The sequence below is a fragment of the Panthera leo genome, chromosome D4, assembly GCF_018350215.1.
Source record: "Panthera leo isolate Ple1 chromosome D4, P.leo_Ple1_pat1.1, whole genome shotgun sequence".
Classification (NCBI taxonomy): Eukaryota; Metazoa; Chordata; class Mammalia; order Carnivora; family Felidae; genus Panthera; species Panthera leo.
Window position 1 is genome coordinate 62,615,967 of NC_056691.1, and position 23,043 is coordinate 62,639,009.

The 23,043-nt window shown below is 38.1% G+C and overlaps 1 protein-coding gene across 5 annotated transcripts in view; it reads left to right on the forward strand.

Moving 5' to 3' along the window:
* Positions 1-23,043, forward strand: part of PLPPR1 (phospholipid phosphatase related 1) — a 590,963-nt gene that overhangs the window by 41,485 nt on the left and 526,435 nt on the right. For 3 of the 5 annotated variants that reach the window (XM_042913315.1, XM_042913305.1, XM_042913308.1), the window contains exon 2: positions 17,715-17,859. The gene's annotated coding sequence lies outside the window, so the exon portion shown is untranslated. Of the gene's footprint in view, positions 1-16,531; positions 16,865-17,714; positions 17,860-23,043 lie in introns of those variants that run through there. The other 2 variants (XM_042913306.1, XM_042913307.1) reach the window with 2 other exon arrangements.

Consider the following 23,043-nt stretch of genomic DNA (forward strand, 5'->3'; position numbering starts at 1 on the left):
AGGTGTAGAAAACAGAGATTGATGAGCAAACCTAGGAATTATAGGTATTCCTGAAAGGAAAAATAAATACATAGAACAAAAACAATTATCAGAGCTATAATTGATAAAACTGTTCCTGGGTTGAAAAGATGTCTGTGTCTATAGACAAAATAGGGCTCCTGTACTCCAGACAAGATCTAAAAAGAAATCCACACGTAAATATATACCAACAAAGTTTCTGAATGAAAGGAAAATAAATTCTCAAATATTCAAGGAAAAAGAAAAAAGAAAAATCCTGGCATCAGAGTTCCTTTTTCTGTATCATTAAATGTCAGAAGACAATGGGATAATATTTACAGAATTCTGAGGGAAAGAGGTTGTGACCAAGAAATCTGTACCCAAATAAGCAATCTTTCAAGTGGTGGAGTCAACAGAAAAAAACAAAAGAGAACAAAACTCAGGTATTCATGAACTTAGAAAATGTTTTACTTTTATTTATTTTTAATATTATTATTTATTTTTGAGAGATAGAGATAGAGCTCGAGCAGGAGAGGGGCAGAGAGAGAGGGAGACACACAGAATCCGAAGCAGGCTCCAGGCTCCGAGCTGTTACCACAAAACCTGATGAGAGGCTCAAACCCATGAACTGTGAGATCATGACCTGAGCTGAAGTCAGAGCCCAACTGACTGAACCACCCAGGTGCCCCATACTTTTTAAAATAATATTTGAAGGTGTATTTTAAATAACAAGTAGATGAAGCAAAAATAGTGATTTGCAGTGATAAATGAAACAAAACATAATTGGCTGGCAAAACAGACTATAAAACCGCCAAATGTAAGACTGATCCCAGAGTGTTTTAACACCAGTTCATTCAGACCCACAGCTAAGCTGATAAGACCACAGACAAACTGTCTTCACAGTAACTCCACATAGACTTGTATTCCAAAGATAAGACCACTGATTATTCCAGCAACTGGCCCAGTTATAAATCGTGACCAGGGGCGCCTGGGTGGCTCAGTCGGTTGAGTGTCCGACTTCGGCTCAGGTCATGATCTCATGGTCTGTGAGTTCGAGCCCCGCGTCGGGCTCTGTGCTGACAGCTCAGAGCCTGGAGCCTGCTTCGGATTCTGTGTCTCCCTTTCTCTCTCCCCCTCCCCTGCTCATGCTCCGTCTCTCTCTGTCTCAAAAATAAATAAAAACATTAAAAAAAAAAAAATAAATAAATCGTGACCAATTCCTGCCTGGCCATACTTACTTCCACTTGAAACTCTATAACTAACACCAGCTTCTGAAACCTTGAAACTTTCCTTCCTAGGCTCGTCTTCCCTTTAGCAGACCCTTCTGAGACCTCTTTTAGGTGATGCTCTGTTCTGCTGAGCACGTTTAATAAAACCCAGCTTTGTATGATCAACATGCCTCCCTCGTGTCTGTAGAGTATGGGAAGGCTGGTAGTGAACACTGGAATATATTAAACACAGCAAATCAGATTATAAAACTGAATGCAAATGCCAAAATAGTTTTCATGAGAACAAAATTAAGGTAAAAATGATAACAGATGAAAAATATAAAGAATGGAAAGTTAGATTATTAGAAAAGTAGTAGTATGTACAATTATGCTAAAATTTTAATTATGGTGGACTCTAAATATAATTTTTCATTTTAATGTTTATAGCTAGAGAAGTGTCAGTTTAAAATATTTTTGGAAAGTAAATATAACTTAATGGAACTATACATAGATCAGTGCTTCCAAGATACCACTGAATATCTAGTAAAGCCACATGCCAGTAAATAAAAATGAGTAAAGTCTCCTTATTAAAAGACTAAGATTCTTGGGGTGTCTGGGTGGCTCAGTCAGTTAAGCGTCTGACTTTGGCTCAGGTCATGATCTCATGGTTTGTGTGTTCAAGCCCCACATTGGGCTCTGTACTGATAGCCCAGAGCCTGGAAGCTGCTTTGGATTCTGTGTCTCCCTCTCTCTCTGCCCCTCCCCTGTTCACACTCTGTCTCTCTCTCTCAAAAATAAAATAAAATATATTAAAAAATTAAAAAAAAATTTAAAAGACCAAGACTGTCAAATTGCATGTAAAAATATAATCTAATTATTTGTGTCTATCTACAACAGACATACCCAATTAAAAACTGACTTATTAAAGTTAAAAGAAGGAAGATGGGAAAAAATATTTTGTAAGTAAAAATAAAAAAATACTTTGTGATATTATCAGATAATTTAAATATTTGATGAAAAATGTTAATTTTGTTAATAAAGCGTATTTCTTTTTTTTTTAATTTTTTTTTTAACGTTTATTTATTTTTGAGACAGAGAGAGACAGAGCATGAACGGGGGAGGGGCAGAGAGAGAGGGAGACACAGAATCGGAAGCAGGCTCCAGGCTCTGCTCTGAGCCATCAGCCCAGAGCCCGACGCGGGGCTCGAACTCACGGACCGTGAGATCGTGACCTGAGCTGAAGTCGGACGCTTAACCGACTGAGCCACCCAGGCGCCCCAATAAAGCATATTTCTAATAAAGCCTTAACTATCATGGAATTTTATGTGCTGGAAAGAAATGACTAAAGCAACAGTGAAATTTGGTTTTCCCCATTAGATTGGCAAGGATTTAAAAGATTCTCAATACTTTGTGTTAATGCCTAGTGATGTGACTGCAAAGAGATGGGAACTCTAGATATTTATGTCATAGTAGAACTTGGAATCAGCTTTTACAGGCTTGTCCTGCAATATCTACAAAGAACCTGAACAGTATGTATACACTATACTATATACACCCATTAATTCCACATTTAACAAATTTATCCAAAGCAAGTAATTGGAGAACTTTTCGAAGATGAAGATAAAGGATATATATTGCAAAGTAATATATGGTAATAAAAATGGATAACCATTGTACTCTCCAGTATAGTGAATTGGTTAAATAAAGTGTAGAATATCCGTACAATGGAATAGAATGTATTCATTATATTATTACTAATATAGAATGTGTGCCTTAGACAAACACTGGGCAGTAGAACCAGGACTTAATTGTTTAGAAGTTGGACCTTGATAAATCCAGTTTCTTTAAAATAACAAACTCATAATATATTATGAAATGAAAATAAATTTCACACTATATAAAATACGTAATTTCAGGTATGTATATGTACATAGAAAGGAGAAATGGAAGGATATCCGTCAAAATTAAAGCAGTGGATATCTTTGCATAGGGAGACCAGGGTGGCTCTCTGTCTTCTATATGCTTCTTATAGTATATCATTTTCAAAATTATTTTTTTTCATCATGGTAAGTGTACTCTTTAATACCCATCCGCTATTTCTTCCATCCCCCGACCTAAATTCCCTCTGGTAACCATCAGTTTGTTCTCTATAGTTATGAGTCTGTTTCTTGGTTTGTCTCTCTCTCTCTCAATCTTTTCCTTTGTTTGTTTGATTTTGTTTCCTAAGTTCCACATGTGAGTGAAATCATATGGTATTTGTCTTTCTCTGACTGACTTGTTTTGCTTAGCCTTATACTCTCTAGATCTATCCATGGTTATTGCAAATGGCAAGATTTAATTCTTTTTTGATGGCTGAATAATATTCAAGTGTGTGTGTATGTGTGTGTGTGTGTGTATGTGTGTATGTGTGTGTGTGTGCGTGTGTACACCACCTCTTCTTTATCCATTCATCTATCAATAGATACTTGGGTTGCTTTCATAGTTTGGCTATTGTAAATAATGCTACTATAAACATAGAGGTGCATGTATCCCTTTGAATTAGTGTTTTTGTGTTTTGGGTTAAATACCCAGTAGTGTGATTGATGGATTTTAGGGTACTTCTATTTTTAATTTTTTGAGGAACCTCCATACAGTTTCCCACAGTAGCTGTACTAATTTGTATTCCCCCCAACAGTACAAGAGGGTTTCTTTTTCTGCACATCTACTTGTTTCTTGTGTTGTTGAGTTTAGTCATTCGACAGGTGTGAGGTGGTGATATCTCATTGTAGTTTTGGTCTGCATTTCCCTGGTTATGAGTGATGTTGGCCATCTTTTCATGTGTCTTTTGGCCACCTATATATCTTCTTTGGTGAGATGTCTGTTCATGTCTTCTGCCATTTTTAATCAGATTATTCATTTTTTGGGTGTTGAGTTGTATCAGTTTTTTATATATTTTGGATCCTAACCCTTTATTGGATATATCATTTGCAAATATCTTCTCCCATTTAGTAGGTTGCTTTTTAGTTTTGTTGATTGTTTCCTTTGCTGTGCAGAAGCTTTTTATTTTGATGTGGGCCCAATAGTTTATTTTTGCTTTTGTTTCCCTTGCCTCAGGAGACACGTAGAAAAATGTTGCTACAGCCAATGTCAGAGATTATTGCCTGTGCTCTTTTCAAGGATTTATTTTTTTATTTTTTTAATGTCTATTTATTTTTGAGAGAGAGACAGAGCACAAGTGGGGGAGGGACAGAGAGAGAGAGGGAGACATAGAATCCAAAGCAGGCTCCAAGCTCCAAGCTGTCAGCACAGAGCCCAACATGGGGCTTGAACTCACGAACTGTGGGATTATGACCTGAGTTGAAGTCAGACACTTAACCAACTGAGCCACCCAGATGCCCCTCTTCAAGGATTCTTATGATTTCAGGTCTTACATTTAGGTCTTTAATCCATTTTGAGTTTATTTTTGTGTATGGGTAAGAAAGTGGTCCAGTTTCATTCTTTTGCATATGGCTGTCCATTTTTTCCAACATCATTTGTTGAAGAGACTGTCTTTTTCCCATTGTATATTCATTCCTCCTTTGTCAAAGATTAATTGACCATATAATTGTGAGTTTATTTCTGGGTTTTAGGTTCTATTCCATTGATCTATGTGACAGTATTTATGCCAATATCATACTGTTTTATTTACTACTGCTTTGTAATATAACTTGAAATCTAGAAGTGTGATACTTCTAGTTTTGTTTTTCTTTCTCAAGGTTGCTTTGGCGATTTGAGGTCTTTTGTGGTTCTGTACAAATTTTAGGATTGTTTGGTCTAATTCTATGAAAATGCTGTTTGTGTTTTGATAGGGATTGCATTAAGTCTGTAGATTGCTTTGCATAGTATAGACTTATAACAATATTTGTTCTTTTAACCCATGAACATGGAATGTCTTTCCATTTCTTTGTGTTGTCTTGAATTTCTTTCATCAATGTTTTATAGTTTTCAGAGTACAGGTCTTTCACTTCTCTGGTTAACTTTATTCCTAGATGTTTTATTGTTTTTGGTGCAATTGTAAATGGGATTGTTTTCTTAATTTCATTTTCTGCTGCTTCATTATAAGTGTAGAGGAATGCAGCAGATTTCTGCACATTGGTTTTGTATCCTGTGACTTTACTGAATTCATTTATCAGTTCTAGTATTTTTTTTGGTGGAGTCCTTAGGGTGTTCCATATATAGTATCATGTCATCTGCAAATAGTGGAAGTTTTACTTCTTCCATGCTGATTTGGATGCTTTTTCTTTCTTTTTGTTGCCAGATTGCTGTGGCTAGGACTTTCAGTTCTACGTTAAATAACAGTGGTGAGAATGGACATCTAACAGTATATTAAAGAAAATTAAAAAAAAGAAAATCATATACCACAATGAGATGGGAGTTATTCCCAGGATACAAAGTAGTTTAATATTTGGAAAACAATCTGGGGCACCTGGGTGTCTCAGTTGGTTGATTTCTTTCTTGATTTCTGCTCATGGTTCATGAGATCGAGCCCCGGATCAGGGTCTGTGCTGACAGTGTGGAGCTTGCTTGTGATTCTCTCTCTTCTCCTCTCTTTGTCCCTCCCCTGCTTGTGCTTTCTCTCTTTCTCAAAATAAATAAATAAACATTTAGAAAATATTTGCAAAACAATCAATATGGTGTGTCACATCAATAAGAGAAAGGATAAAAACCATATGATCATTTTAATAGAGGCAGAAAAGCACTTGACAAACTACAACATCCATTGATGATAAAAAGCCTCTGTAAAGTAGGTCTAGAGGGAACATATCTCAACATAATAAAGGCCTTATATGATAAATCCACAGCCAACATCATACTCTATGGTGAAAAACTGAGAGCTTTTCCCCTACAGTCAGGTATGAGACAAGGATGCCCACTTTCACCAATTTTATTCAATATAGTATATGATTTTTAACATAGTAAGAGTGGTTTAATAATCTGTAAAACACTGTAAAGCCATGTCCTTTATTAAGTTTATTTGTTTATTTTGAGAGAGAGTGCACGTGTGTGCAAGCAGGGGAGGGGCAGAAAGAGAGGGAGAGAGAGAATCCTAAGTAGGCTTCAAGCTGTCAGCACAGAGCATGATGCATGGCTCAGTTCCACAAACCTTGAGATCACGACCTGAGCTGAAATCAACTCAGATGCTCCAGTGAGTCACCCAGGCTCCCCTAAAACTATTTCCTTTAAATAAGCTCTTTCTGAAGGTCATGAAATGGAGGCTTGAAAACATGCACAGACACACAAGATTCTTGAATGAGAAGTCATATGTGTGTGTGTGTGTGTGTGTGTGTGTGTGTTTAAATTAATTTATTGTTTAATTTACAATTGTTTAAGTTAGTTTAAATTGTTTAAGTTAGCATATAGTGCAACAATGATTTCAGGAGTAGACTCCTTAAGCCTCTTACCCATTTAGCTCCATTGTATATATAATCCACATCTTCTTTATCCATTCATCCATTGATGGACATTTGGGCTCTTTCCATACTTTGGCTATTGTCGATAGTGCTGCTATAAGCATTGGAGTGCATGTGCCCCTTCGAAACAGCACACCTGTATCCCTTGGGTAAATACCTAGTAGTGCAATTGCTGGGTTGTAGGGTAGTTCTATTTTCAGTTTTCTGAGGAACCTCCATACAGTTTTCCAGAGTGGCTGTACCAGTTTGCATTCCCACCAGCAGTGTAAAAGGGATCCTCTTTCTCTGCATCCTTGCCAACATCTGTTGTTGCCTTAGTTGTTAATGTTAGCCATTTTGACATGCGTGAGATATCTCATTGTGGTTTTGATTTGTATTTCCCTGATGATGAGTGATGTTGAGCATTTTTCATGTGTCTGTTTGCCACCTGGATGTCTTCTTTGGAGGTGTCTATTCATGTCTTTTGCCCATTTCTTCACTGGATTATGTGTTTTTGGGGTGTTGAGTTTGATAGTTTCTTTGTAGCTTTTGTATACTAACCCTTTATCTCATAGGTAGTTTGCAAATATCTTCTCCCATTCCGTCGGTTGCCTTTTAGTTTTGTTGATTTTTTCCTTCGCTGTGCAGAAGGTTTTTATTTTGATGAGGTCCCAATAGTTCATTTTTGCTTGTTTCCTTTGCCTCCAGAGATGTGTTGAGTAAGAAGTTGCTGCGGCTGAGGTCAAAGAGGTTTTTGCCTGCTTTCTCCTCTAGGATTTTGATGGCTTCCTGTCTTACATTTAGGTCTTTCATCCATTTTGAGTTTATTTTTGTGTATGGTGTAAGAAAGTGGTCTAGGTTCATTTTTCTTCATGTTGCTGTCCAGTTTTCCCAGCACCATTTGCTGAAGAGACTGTCTTTATTCCATTGTATATTCTTTCCTGCTTTGTCAAAGATTAGTTGGCCATATGTCTGTGGGTCCATTTCTGGGTTCTCTATTATGTTTCATTGATCTGAGTCTGTTTTTGTGCCAGTACCATACTATCTTGATGATTACAGCTTTGTAATACATCTTGAAGTTTGGGATTGTGATGCCTCTAGCTTTGGTTTTCTTTTTCAAGATTGTTTTGGCTATTTTGGATCTTTTCTGGTTCCATACAAATTTTAGGATTGTTTTTTCTAGCTCTGTGAAGAATGCTGGTGTTATTTTGATAGGGATTGCTTGAATGAGAAGTTATATTAAGTGATAACAATTATTTTCCAAATATTGAGGAAAATTTTATAAAGGAATGATAATTTACATGGTTGTCCCCCAATGAAATATTAAAATGCATTAAAAGTTAGAATATGGAAAATAAAAAGTCCTAATGAGACACATATTGATGGAATAGAGGAAGAGTCCTGAAATATATTCATGTGATAAAGGTTACATTTAAAATCAGCAAGAAAAGATTGAATGTGTCATAAATCAGGCTAGACATTGATTAAACAATTTTGGAAATGTTACATCATACCACATCAAAATAAATTCTACTTGAATTAGAGATATAAATGTTTCAAAAGGAGTGAAATAAATAGGATATAGAATAAGTAAATAAATGTAGAAAAACTGAAGTACATATAGGTGACTATCTATATCCATATATCATCTAGAGGCATGAAATCTAAGTATGCTACCACAGGCAGAAAATATACAATGGAAAGGTATGGCACATAAAGAGTAAATTTTTCCCTTATGTCAGAAACACCATAAATGAAAATAAAAGACAGATACATGAATGATGGATTGCTTCTGTATTCCGTGCTTTCTAATTTTTCCACAGTGAGAATGCTACTTGGTAGTCTCCATGAGGACCTGATGTACAAATGATGATGGGGAAGCAGAGCATGGGGGTTAAGGGGACTTCGGTGCCAGACAACATGTGTTCCAATCCTAGAATATTTTTTTGTGTGACACAGGCAATTTAATCTAACCTCTCTGTGCCTCATTTCTCTGATCTTTGTAATGAAGATAGAACCTACTTGAGAGTGGTCAGGATTAAGTGTGTTAATTTTTATGCATGACTCTCAGAATACTGAATATGTAGTAAGCACTCTAAATGATAGCTATTATTATCTAAGACCTTTTGAGTTCCAACATGCTTTGATTCTATGGATGACTAAAGAGTGAATGGGATCTAGGAGCAAACTACTCTTTCCCAGTAGAATAATTGACTTCAGGAGAGGACAACAGAGCCGAATGAATTGTGCTTTTGCCTCAAGGTTTAAGAGAAGCCTGTGGTTCTAGGCACTGGTCAAACAGGGCCAGTTGATAGGGCTGAAGTTACATTACTGAGATAGAAGAGGAAACAGAACAAGAAATAGCATGTCTGTTTTATTTTCTGCATAAGCAAAGCAAATGTATAAAATGATAGCACAAATTGTATTGCGGTGGGAGGGAGTAGGTGAGCAGACAAGCTCTCTTTGTTTATTCTAACATATGGACAGTAAATGCAATTCCAATTTCCCCCTAATTTTTCTCTCTACACAAAAGCTGAAATTCTGGATATACTGGCTACAAATGATGCCTCGTCTCAACTTAGCCTTTCATTTCCTGTTTGACTCTGCAGCAGTGTTGATGAGCTGCTTCATTGTTTTTCCATGGTTGCCCACATGACACACACCTACTAGAGCCATGATGAAAATAATAGACGTGTTGAACAGAGGATGAGTAATTATAAATCTGCCGTGTGTCCACATGATATCTGCACCAGGGAAAAGAGAAGAGAAGTAGCAATCAACTGAAATACGACTGTTTTGAAGCAGATTGAGAAGAAACATAGGACCAGAATACATACTGGGTTTGGAGGCTCACTCTTTTTACTTTTGAAATTATTGTATTCTTTTTTTTTTTTGGTATTCTTTTTTTAAGTACAAGAGCAACATATGCTAATTGTAGAGGAAAAAGGAAACAGAGACAAGAAAAATAACATGACCTATAATCTCAACCCCAAATCTTGCAGAGGATTAAATAATGAATGTGGACAAGGTGCAAACCACTCTTTTAAGAGTAGAACATTTTGGTATATATCCCTCTGATCTTTTACTTTATCTTTGTGCAAAAATGTAGTCAAATGATATTTGGTATTTTATACTTCTTTTCACTTAATATATATTTGCTATATATTACAAAGGAGTTGTAAAATATTTATGAACCAAATTTTAATATCTGTATAAAATTCTATTACAAAATCTATTATAAATAGCATAGTTTGTTTTACCTATCTTCTGATTTTGGACATTTTAGATTACCTCTTTCCTGTGACTATTGTTGTACAGAAATATTTGGGCACATGAGGTATTTCCTTAGGACAAATTCTTAGAAATTAAATTGCATATATATATATATATATATATATATATATATATATATATATATATATTTATATATATATTTATATATGCTTTTTAAAAAATGTTTATTTTTGAGAGAGAGACACACACACACAGTGCAAGCATGGGCAGGTAGAGAGAGAGGGAGACACAGAATCTGAAGCGGGCTCCAGGCTCCAAGCTGTCAGCACAGAGCCTGACGCAGATTTCAAACTATGAATGGTGAGATCCTGACCTGAGCCATGTCGCTTAACCAACTGAGCCACCCAGGCACCCCATAGTTTATATATATTTAAAAGAACTTGATACCTTGCCAAATTGCTCTGAAGTCAGGTACTATAAATTTATGATTTACACACACACACACATACACACACACATATATATATATATATATATATATATATATATATATATGTATATATACATAAAGATTTCAGTGTAGAAATATAGAATAATGAAATTTAGGAGTATGTTTTCATAACCATGGGTAGAGAGAACTTCCTAACAGGAAACCCAATTGCAATAAGAGACTAATGTAATAAATTTCAAAAAACATCAACATTTGTATGTTTAAGTATAACATAAATGAAAGCAAAGGCTAGAAGACAAAAAGGAAAAAAAATATTTCAACATCTATGATGGACAAAATTTAAGAAGCTTGATAAACAAAGGCTTCCTATAAATGGATAAGAATAAGGCAAATGACCTAATAAAAATGGGCAAAGTATATGCACAGATAATTCACAGAAGAATACAGATAGCTAGTAAAGACATGAAAAGATGCTTATTTCACCCGTACTCAGGGAAATAAGAAACAATTAGTGTGGTAAAAATGGGAAACTTTGGAAACACTAAGTGTTGGTGAAAATACAAAATGGGTAGTTGTACATTGCTGGGTGGAATTTGAATTGCTAGAAGTTGATGGGAAAGCATCTGGCAATATCTGTGAAGGTGTAAAATACATGATATCATCTGATCTTGTAATCCCTTTTTGTAATTTATAATAAAGAGCAGAAGTGCAAGTGTTTAAGGATATATGAATAAGGATATTTATTTAGTGTTGTTTGTACTGGCAAAAAAAAACCCCAAGCTGGAAACAACTTGAATGAACATTAATAGGAGAATAGTTGGATTGATTATAATAATCTTTACTACAAACTGTTATACCAAAATTAAAAAGAGTAAACCAGATTTACATATTTTGAACTGTATGGATTCCAATGATACAATATTATGTGGAAAAAAAAAGTGGGAGATTAATGTACAAGATAGTATCACATTTCAGATTAAAAAGAAAAATAAGTGCTAATCTAATATGTACTTTATTGGAGAATAAACATGTAATGCTTGTTTTCTTCAGTAACTGTCACTTTCATATCTTTTTCAGATTTCCTCCCTACTGTAATAGGAATGCTTAGTAATATTCAGCCAAATCCATAATTTTCAGTTTTTAGAATCTTATTTTAGTTCTCGAGACTCAACCAAAGATATGCATGAGCTATGCATTTTATCCCATTTTCAACAATCAGATAAGTTGCTTCTCTTCTCTTCCCGAAGATCAAGAGGGTGGAGTTGTTGATGGAAGTTCCTCAAGAGGGTGGATGTGTTGGTGAAAGTTTCTACTTTATGAATCCAGAGAGGACTTCATGGGAAGAAAGAGACTGGCTTAACCTACACTGATTCACACGTTGTTGATAAAAGATGGAATTACAAGATTGCTGTTAGTGATCATTCCACTTGCTTTTTCACTATATCCATTTAATTAATTCCTTGTTAAATTGAGATTATTTAGAGTAGTAAAAGTTAAATATCTAATTGGAAAACTAGTTCCCATCGTGTATGATATAGAAAAAACTATTCAGTAGAAAGGACATCTAGTGAAGTAAGTTAATAAAATGTCTTCCTTAAAAGCCCATATAGAAATTATGATTCCTAATGTCCAAAGTCTGTCTAGTAGCAGGGGCACCTTTGTTCACTGGGTTTTCCCAAAGAATCAGAATTGATCTTATTGTGCATTTATAGGACTTTCTAAGGGCATTTGGACTATTTTCAAGAGACTTAGCCCTGAAACATAGATGCAGGAAGTCATACATATGACTACCGCCTTTCTTTCTATTTTCCTCTGGTTCATGAGTGTTCTTATTCCCTGTCCCACTGAATGTAGCAATTGTCATTTCCCACGTGACCTCTATTCTCATACAGTTGCTGAGATATCTCTGTTGACTTCTCTTGCATCTGTTCTGTTCTTTCCTCAGCCCAAGGATAAAGCCTCCTATATCCTAAGACAGTTTTTATTCTCTTTGTCCATGGTTAAGGTTATTCATTCTCCTTTCTTCCCATGCATCAATATCACTATTCAAAGTAGGTGAGAGCTTGGCACAGTAGGTGAAATCTCCACCTGATACTGACCCTGGCCATGATTCTGATTTCTAAGGGTGGTCCACCAAGATGGCAAGTTCCATGGTGCTCAGAATTTGCTACCCCATAAACAAAAATCACATGCAGGGCATCTCTGTATAAGCAGTTGCTTTCACTCTTGGCCTGATCCTATGGACACAATACCCGCTGCTACTGCCAGAGAGAAAAATCTTGAAATGTTTACAGAAAGTCGTGATTCATAAAATGCAAATCATAAAGCAAAAACATGTAGAGCTGGAGGGGACACAAGCCAAACCCTCTCATTTTACAGTCAAGAAAGCACAAGCTCAAGAGACTTATCCAAGGTCACACAGCTGGTTGACTTGCAAGCTCAGAACTAGGAGTCAAGTCTTGGTACTTGCTGTTGAGTTGTTTATTTGTGAAATGGAATACCAAAACAGCATGGGAAGGAAATCCTGATAACCTATATTTCTTTCTGTTCACTTAAAAATAACTCCCCAGGGGTGCCTGAGTGGCTCAGTCCATTGAGCATACAACTTTTCATTTCTGCTCAGATCATGATCTCAAGCTTTGTGAGATTGAGCCCTGCAGCACAAAGCCTGCTTGGGATTCTCTGTCTCCCTCTCTCTGCCCCTCCCCCCTCAAAATAAATAATAATAAAAAAAAACCTCCCCAAACAACCTGAAAGTGTTAAATTGTGCTTAGTCACATTGTAGGTTTTACCACTTTGAGAGTCTTAAGAAGACATCCCCTTGTAAAATTCTTGTCTTTGTGTGTTAAGGTGCAGGTTTTTCACAGATAATTGTAAATTGGTTCATTAACATTTCTGTCTTCCTAATGCTTTGCCATTGTCATTTAGGGAATAGAAGGTAATTTTGTAATGTGCACATACTGGGATGCTCATTCAAATTACCTAGGGAGCTTTTAAAAAGTATCAATGCCCTTAGAGACTGTGATTTGATTGGTCTGGAGTGAGACCCAGGCTTGGGTATTTTTCAAAAGACTCCTGAATAACTCTAACGTACAGCTAGAGTTGAAAATCACAACTCTAGAGTCGTGATTCTCAAGTTGTGGTCTCTGGTCCAGCAACTTTGGCATCACCTGGAAACTTGCTTGAAATGCAAATTCCCAGACCCTTGCTTAAACCTGATCAGAAACTGAGGGCAAGGATGAGCAAGCAAGTTTTAACAGGTTCCCAGAGTGATGCTAATGAATACTAACATTTGAGAAACCACTGGTCTAGCCCATAGTAAATATATGGCCTGTTTCAGCAAATAGTTTCTTTAAAAAAAATTTTTTTTTTAAATGTTTATTTTTGAGAGAGAGAGAGAGCACAAGTAGGGGAGGAACAGAGAGAGAGGGAGACACAGAATCGGAGGCAGGCTCTGTGCTGTCAATACAGAGCCCAACGTGGGGGTTAAACTCACAAACCGTGAGATCATGACCTGAGCCGAAGCCGGTGGCTCAACCGACTGAGCCACCCAGGTGCTCCAGTAAATAGTTTCAAGGGAACACAGCCACACTCATTCACTTATATATAATACAATGACAGAGTTTAGTAGTTGTGATAGAGACTGTATCACCCATAAAGCCTGAATTATTTATGATCCAGCCTTTTATTTATTAAAAAAATTTTTTTAACGTTTATTTTTGAGAGAGAGAGGCGCGCGCACGTATGCACAAGTGGGGGAGAGCCAGAAAAGGGAGTCAGAGGATCTGAAGCATGCTCCGTGAGCTCAGAGCCCGACACTCAGGAATTGTGAGATCAGACCTGAGTGGAAATCCAGAATCGACCACTTAACTGACTGAACCACTCAGCACCACATGATCCAGCCTTTTAAAGAAAAAAATTTGACCCCTGAACTGTGCTTTTCAAAAATTTTTTAATGTAATGAGATTTTTAAAATTGTAGTTGACACACAATGTTACATTAGTTTCCGGTGTACAGCACAGTGATTTGACAATTCTAAACATTATCCTGTGCTCACCAGAAATGTAGCTACCATCTGTCAACATTCAAAGCTATTATAGTACCACTAACTATATTCTCTAGGCTGTACCCTTCATCCTCACGACTTTTTCATTCCATAACTGGAAGCCTGTATCTCCCACTCACCTTCACCCATTTTCCCCGTCCCCCACTCCCCATCCCACTCCCCTCTGGCAGCCATCAGTTCTCTGTATTTATGGGTCTATTTCTGCTTTGTTTGTTCATGTTGTTTTTTAGGTTCCACATATAAGTGAAATCATATGGTATTTGTCACACTTATTTCACTTAGCATAATATTCTCTAGGTCCATCCATGTTGTTGCAAATGGCAAGATCTCATTTTTTTTTTAAATGGCTGAGTAATATATATGTGTGTGTGAGTGTGTGTGTGTGTACACATATATTACATTTTCTTTATCCATTCATCTATCAGTGGACACTTGGGTTGCTTCCAGGTCTTGGCTATTGTAAATAATGCTGCAATACATATAGGGGTGCATATATCTTTTTGAGTTAGTATTTTTGTTTTCTTTGGGTAAATAGTAGAATTGGTATTATATGGTACTTCTGGATCATATGGTATTTCTATTTTTATTTTTTGAGGAACTTCCATATTATTTTCCACAGTAGCTGCACCAGTTTACATTCCCACCAGCAGTGCATGAGGGTTCCTTTTTCTCCCATTTTCTTTTTTCTCCTTTCTCACCAACACGTGTTATTTCTTTTTGATTCTATCCATTCTGACAGGTGTAAGGTGATATCTCATTGTGATTTTGACTTGTATTTCCATGATGATGAGTGATGTTGAGCATCTCTTCAAGTGTCTGTTTACCATCTGTATGTCTTCTTTGGAAAAATGTCTATTCCAGTCCTATGTACTTTTCAAACTTCAGTGTAGAGATGAATCACCTGGGGATATTGTTTAACTGCAGATTCTAATTCAGTGGACCTGTGATGGGGCCTGAGCTCCTGTTTTCTAATAGCTTCCAGGTGATATTCAAGTTGTTGGTCTGTGAAGGACACTTTAAGCAGCAAGGGTCTATAGCAATGTTGTCTGATAGAAACACAATGTGATGAGACTTCTCAGTTGGGACTCTTAAAATATAGTTAGGGAGATTTTTGTGGGGAAGTTTCTAGAAGCCCTGAAATCTTTGGTATGGGTGTGTGAAAGTCACATTAAATCTGGAAAGGCCCTTATAAAGGGTGACCATATAAAGTACATTCCTAAACTGGGACACCTCTGAGAGGGAAAAAGGATGTTATTAATAAAATAGGAGAACAGATGTCAATTGGAACTGTCCTGGACAAATTGGGTGTATGTATGGTCACTCTGCTTACAAAGGATCTAATTCATAGTTCTTGAAGGGACCAGCTATATACTGTGAGGAACTTTTTCCAAAATAAAAATGTAGCTGGGAGTGGGAGGGGAGTGTGGTGGAGAGGGGAGCTGTTTATCAGAATTTGGTAATAAGAAGGGCCATGTAGTTTACAACAGCGCTCCACGTGGCTATCTTGTTCCCCTCACCCTCCATCCTGAAACCCACACTGAGGATCACGGTATTAGGGTCATAAGGCAGCACAGTCAGGACCAGAAGCCAGAGCCCAGCACTGCACCCGGCACAGAGGAGGTGTTGATTGTGCGTTTATTGACTGCCTGACAGAATGCAAGTGCCTTAACCTCTAGTCTGTAACCCTTCCTATGGGATTCTGTTTCTGGAGCAGAGCAGCCTGAAGCTTGCGCATGTGCGTGCCTGTGCACAGACTCCAGGGGGCGCTCTCACCGGGGTCACTGCAGTTCCCTCCACAGGCTGTGATCGAATCTTCCTGCCACTCACCTGGGTAAATTCCTGAGGCGAGGCACACAGCAGTATCCCCGCAGGACCGGGAGCCATTTGTTAGAAATTGCTTTGCCTGGGGAGACTCTAATCTTCGGCTTGTACTGGTAGCCCATGACTGAGGTGCTGGGGAGAAGGGCTGAGTGAGAAAGAGGCAAAGGACTGCAGAACAGCGCCTCCAGCCACCGTGTGCGCGCCCACGTGATGAAGGGCAGCCGGCGATACAGGCGCCATATTTTCTGGGTTTAGTCTGTCAGTAAATAATAGGGCACAGATGTTGCTGAATATTTTATGATTAACTTGCCCCAGGGGTCCCTAAATGTTTTATAATTTCTGAGTAAAGAAAGAAAGCATCCAAGGCTGTGGATTCTTAGCAGCAAGTTCAGCATCATTTTAATGCCTAATATAAGGAGACATTCCTTCTCACAATCGCAGTTAGAAGAGGGCGGTAGCCGTAGAGGTCACAGCTTCCGTTTAATGCGAACAGCCTGAACACAGGAAAATAACATCAAACCAGAGGACTGGAGGCTGATTTCAGGACCACTGTAATGATTCTGTGCGTTGAATTTGGACAAAATTTTGAAAACTGACATGGAAGTCTTGCTTCTTTTAGTTGAAGGCTTTTTTTTGGGATAGACCCATGGAGCAGAAGCGTTTTCTTTGTGAGCAGGAGGTACAGTTGTTTGTTTATAAGGGACAAATTCATCTCAAGCTTTGGTCTCCTTATTATAAGGAGGCCCTCTGAATCTTCCTGGCCCTCGGTTCTTAACCCACATCTACATCATCTTTAACAGCAGAGGGCACCCTGCTTCAGCATTCTGAGGGATCACCCCCTGAGAGAGGATCAGATGATCTGGGTTATATGTGTGTCTATTCTTAATTTACCTCTTCACATCCTTCGAGTGAACTCAAAGTGGAATCATCCACAGGTCAGGGAGGGTGTGGGGGTGTGGGTAGATGGCAAGATGTCATTAGAGAGTAGGGAGGAATGGCCGTACCCTGCAGGGTGATGGTGAAGCACATGGGTTTGGGAGGATGAACTTGGGTTCAAATTCTAGCATTGCTTCTTACCAGCTCTGTGTTGTTGAGGGAGTTATTTTTCCTCTTTTCAGTTTCTACATTAATAAAATGGTGATGTATATTTGTAAAGTCCTTGGCACAATGCTTGGCTCATAGGAAGTGCTCAATAGCTTTGAAAACTGGCAAGCAAGCAAACAAGCAAATGCCTTCAGGTTCAAGCTAGGGGAAGAGAGAGACAGAAAATGAGTAGAGAGCTGCTTTCCTACCAGGCTGGAGTATCTCATTTTGGGAAATATTACACAGACTCAGGTTTTATGTATATTCTCATTGACTGATTAAAAACAATCCCTTATAAGATGTGAATAGACTTTGTTATATTTCATTTTAGTTTTCCGTTTATTTGGGAGGTGCTGGTATTCTTTCACTTCTAAATGATTTAACAGTGTGAAATTCTAAAATAGGAGTTTGAAATCATTCTCTGAAATAATCCTGTGCTTTTTCAGAGAGAAGCTTGATACGCTCAAGGATTAAACCAATTTAAAGAAGAAGAGTGATATAAGTTGTTTGGAGGTACTTTCCAAACGTTGTTCCAGATTTGGGGTCTGAGGATATAAAGGAAGTGGCTTTCACCACGCTTCACTTTGAATGGTAAGAACCTCCTTTGACACAGTTGATAGAATTTCAGAGCGAGAAGAATCTTTAAGGTTTCAGCATTTAAGAAAAAATATCGTACCTGTTTCTACCCCCTCAACTAAATAAAAATCTCTTGGCATCAGGCTAGGTTAGCAGTGCTTTTACAAGTTTCTCAGGTGATTCTAATATGCAGCCAGCAGTGTAAACCCTTGTTCTACACAACTTATTTTACTAATGGGGAAAGTACTTTATGCTGGTGGGGGAAAGTACTTGTCTGTCTTCCATGCAGCCTCTCGAGTAGAGAGGCTTAAAATAGAAATCCAACAGGTTAAAAACCTTCAGTGACCTCCCTGTCCCCTTCCCCCCACCATCTCTTTTCAGTTTTTGGGACAGAGTTCAGGGTTTTCAGCCTAGCTCACAACTCTTTTCAGTGTTGGCCTCTTGCTAAGCCTCTCACCTCAATTTTTCTATTCCCTTTACTTCTCCCCCTACACTCTTCTGTATAGTCATGCACGACTGTTTACATCTCCATGATGTGGCATGACACGTCCCAGTGTCATACTTTACAATACTTTCCTTCCTCGTGCTGGACTGCCTTTATCTCTTCATTTTCAAAATGTAGCTCAAGCTGAGATATTCAAATAGGGAGGGAACAAGGAAATACTAGCTGTGGCTGCTTGGGTAAAAACACTGTAGGTTTTTTTTTTCTTTTTTTTTTTAAGACTGGGAAATATTCTTTGAGATTTTAGCATTTCTAGCCCAAATTTTTCAGGGCTAGGTTGGTTTCATAAATGTGTAAAGGAGGATCAGTTATGAGAAAAAAAAGTGATGGGGCTCTGGCCGCCTGGACAGCATGTCCTCCATTTAAATATGATTAAATTAAACTTTTGAGAAACAGGGCAGTCATTCCAGGGACTGCCAGTTCACAACTTTGAATCACTTTGTTTTACAGACGAGGAAACTGAGAACCAGAGAGAACACTGGGAACATGGTAGTATATAGCAGTGCGAGAGCCCAGGTCTTCTAAATTTAGGTCCAGTCTTCACAATGCACCATACAACTTGGCACATTTCCTTTTTAAGTTCTAGTGTATTTATTCCAGATAATAATAATACTCATTAACATTTAGTCAATGTTATACAGTTAGAAAAAAACACTAATCCCATTTTATAAACTGCAGTTCAGGAAGGTGCTGTAGAATGATGTGTCTTGCTTCCTGGGTTAGACTTGCTTCCTGGGTTAGACTTCTTATGTTCAGAGGCAGAACAGAGGGCTGCCTGGAGTGTCCTACTATGGAATGCAGTCTTGGCTCCCAGTGAGACCATGTAGGAGGCAAGTGAATCCCTGCCATGCTTCCCTCCCAGCTCACACTTACTATATAGTGAAATCTTAGCTCTGGTGTCGGATTGATTGATTTCCTTCTCTAGGCTGTGTGGGTAGATTTTACCCTTTAAGAATTTCTGAAAATAAAAGCATTTCTCCCAACCTTCTTTTCTAGAAGAGATTTTATTCACCCAGACGAAAGTACACAGTAAAATGTGAAAATTATCCTCCTACATACATACTTATGAAGTTGAATCTGGACATTTACTTTGGTCTGGTGGACAGCTACTGTACTGGCTGGGTTTTGAAAGCTTCCTTGCTGGAAGGAAGATAAGGCTTTGTTCTGACACATGGACACTCTGGGCCCATTTGCCTGCTTCAGGGGCCATGGTCCAACCCAAGGTATGGAGAGCACCTAGGTCTGCTTTGGCTCTTCTAAACAGAGCTTTCCCAACTCCCAGTTTCTATACGTCTCAAGAGACAACTAAAGAAAAGCCTTTAGCTTTGCCAAGAGACTCACTATTGGGGATAGAAGAAAGTCTTACATACATGATACAATCAACAGGAATGGGAAAGAGCAGAAATAATAACCTGTGAAGGGAGGTGTATAGGATAAAATTATGCTTCTCCATTGGTCAGGAAATGCTACAGGTGTGGAGAGGAGAGGCTGGAAATTTGGGATGTCCATTGGTTGGCAAGGCTGCCTTTGCTCCCTACATGAAAGCATCTCTCACCATAGATAGGAGATTTCCTTCTTAACTGTGGACACTTGCTATTTCTCTGTCTTGCTCTGAAGTTGTGGTGACTCATAGTGGTTTATGAGATGTAGGCAACTTCCTGGCTCAGTGTTGCTGAATGTCCAAGTGTGTCTTTATTCATGCTGTGGTCACAGAAAGGGTAACTCCCCTTGCAAAGCAGGAAAGTTTGTGTTTCAGGAAGACTTTTCTCAGTTAATACACTTTATTTATTGGACTTCAAAGCCTTTGTTGAAGAAATAGAAATATTTAAAATAAAAGAAAAACGTAAGTTAAAATTAAAAATTAAACAACAGGGACTGAAGAACAGTAAGTTATTTTCACTTTATAAAAGGGAAGGGAGAAGCCACAGGTTTATTTTAAATAGCAAGATCTCCAGTAATTTAACAAGTGTTTTCCTTTATATACAATTTTTAAGAAACAAAATATTAATTTATTTATATTTATATATTATTTCCATTCTTTTCACTGTTCATTAAAATTTTTTTTGATGTTTATTCATTTTTGAGAGCGAGAGAAACAGAGCATGAGCAGGGGAGGGGCAGAGAGAAAGGGAGACACAGAATCCGAAGCAGTCTCCAGAGAGACACAGAATCAATCTGAAGCAGGCTCCAGGCTCTGAGCTGTCAGCACAGAGCCCAATGCAGGGCTTGAACTCAAGTTCTTTGTGAAATCATGACCTGAGCCAAAGTCAGATGCTTAACCGACTGAGCCACCAAGGTGCCCCTCTTTTCACTGTTCATTTTAAATTCGAAGCTGATCTTGAGATATATAGACACCTAAGCCATTTTTAAAGATGAGGAAATTAATATTTATGAAGGCCTCCCTTTCCATTCTGATTTGCTATATGTTATGGTTACAAGTTTCAGACTTGTATTCACAACTTGATAAATTTGTATGTAGACGTTATATATCTGTATTATAGTCCCTGAGTTGCGGTGTCCTTATGTATCTGACATTATGACAATGGCATTTTCTGTATTAACTGCTGGAGGTACCTGTCCTCACCGTCTAGTTCTTAGAAAATCCTTCATATTCAAAGGAGCTAGTGAGTGGGAGCCATCACAATTGTTCTTTAAAAGATTTTAGATAAGAAATGGATCCACTAAACAATCTGCAAGGAAAGCCATCTCTCTTAGGTGGTTTCCATGTTCTTAAAATTCCCCAAATGTGCAGTTTTTCTTTGGTTATTTAATCTCTGCTGCAGATGTCCATATAATTTATTTGCAATTTATCATAGATTTTAATTTATAGTAAAAGTACTGGACCATATTTGCAAAAAGATAATATATTTTTTTCATGCCTCATTGCTCATTCCAGTTTCAGTGAATAATTGGTTTTTTCCATTATTATGAATTTATCTTTGGATGTTAATACTTTTGGATAATGAGTAGTTTCATAAGGTTCTTCTCCAGATGTCACATTGCAAACCTGACACACCTGGAACCTTCTTGTGCCAATGTCTAAATGACACCCCTGGTCACCATTCAGGCTTAATTTTCACGAATACAACTTGTGAGTACTAAAACAAGTTGTTTACCTTAATGCGAATCAGAACATCTCTATGTGTATAGTAAAAATGTAATACTTGCCCTGCCTGCTTCAGAAGAAGGCAGTGTATCTTGAAGGTTATGAGAAATGAGCTCTGTGGTCAGATTGGCCAGTGTTCAAGTCTTGGCTCAGCTACTTAGTACAGTGTGATTCTGGGGTGGTTACTTGACCTTTCTGATCCTCAGTTTCTGCATCTAGACAATGGGAAAAATAATACCAACCTGTGGGATTGTTATGAAGGTGAAATTCAGCAATGTATTTTATATGCTTAGAGTAATGCTGGGCATATTGTGAATTTCTTCAATTAATTGTGGCATATTTATGCATCTGTAGTTACATATTTGTGAAGATCAAATAAAATATACACAAAAGTGGTTTGTAAGTGTTAACGAGCCATTCAGATATATTGGCATCATTACTTGAGCATTCTGGTATTTTTTGAGCTTTGAGTTACAAACCTCCTGGGGACCTGAGTGAACCAGCCACCGAGCCACAGGAAGGCTGATGCTTGTCCACCTTCTGTCTCTAGCTCCAAATAGGACCCACCATCTGTTGGGCAGCCACTGTACTCTAGGTCCTATCTTTTGCTTACTTTATTATTAACCCTCACAACAATCCTCCAAGGTAGGTATGATTCACATTATGCAGATAAAGAAAACAAGTTCAGCAAATTTAAATAGATTTAATAACTTATTGAAAGTTTATGTTAGACAGCTCTTAAGTTGGGGGATTAAAATCAAAACTTCGGGCGCCTGGGTGGCTCAGTCGGTTAAGCATCCGACTTCAGCTCAGGTCATGATCTCATGGTTCATGAGTTCGAGCCCCGCATCAGGCTCTGTGCTGACAGCTCAGAGTTCAGAGCCTGGAGCCTGCTTCAGATTCTGTCTCTCTCTCTCTCTCTCTCTCTCTCTCTCTCTCTCTGCCCCGACCCCACTCACGCTCTGTCTCTCTCTCAAAAATAAATAAATGTTAAAAAAAATAAAAAAAACCCAAAACTCAAATTTATCTGGTTTTGAAGTATGGGTACTTTTACTGTACTATATGCCCTGGTGGGAGTGTAACGACAGTTGTGAGCCAGACAGATTTATACCTTGTCCTGGTTCTGCCACTTATAAGCTCTGTGTCCTTGGGTAACTTGGCTTACTAGTTGAACATAGGTTTCTGCATCTGTAAAATGGCAGTAACAAGACCTACCCCACAGGAATGTTGTGAGTATTAAATTAGAAAGCACGTAGTAAGTGATAGTAAATAATAGCTGTTTATATTTTATCTTGTCTTCAGGTGCTTTCCATCTCCCATGGGGGTGCTGGAGATCCGCTCCTCGCTCTTCAGGCCAGCAGGGGGCAGTAGAGACCATAAAGGATATGACCAAACAGGGCTATAGTTTTAATGACCCCGCGCCGCTCCCCCCCCCCCCCCCCCACCAGATGGTGTCCACCTAGCAGTCTAGGAATTTCTGAATCAAATCAGATCCTTAGTGGTCTTTGATTCTGGCTCTTAGAAGGAAAAATAAGCCCCCCCCCACCCCCCAACCATCCTTGATTTTATAGAGAAAACGAGCCACAACAGT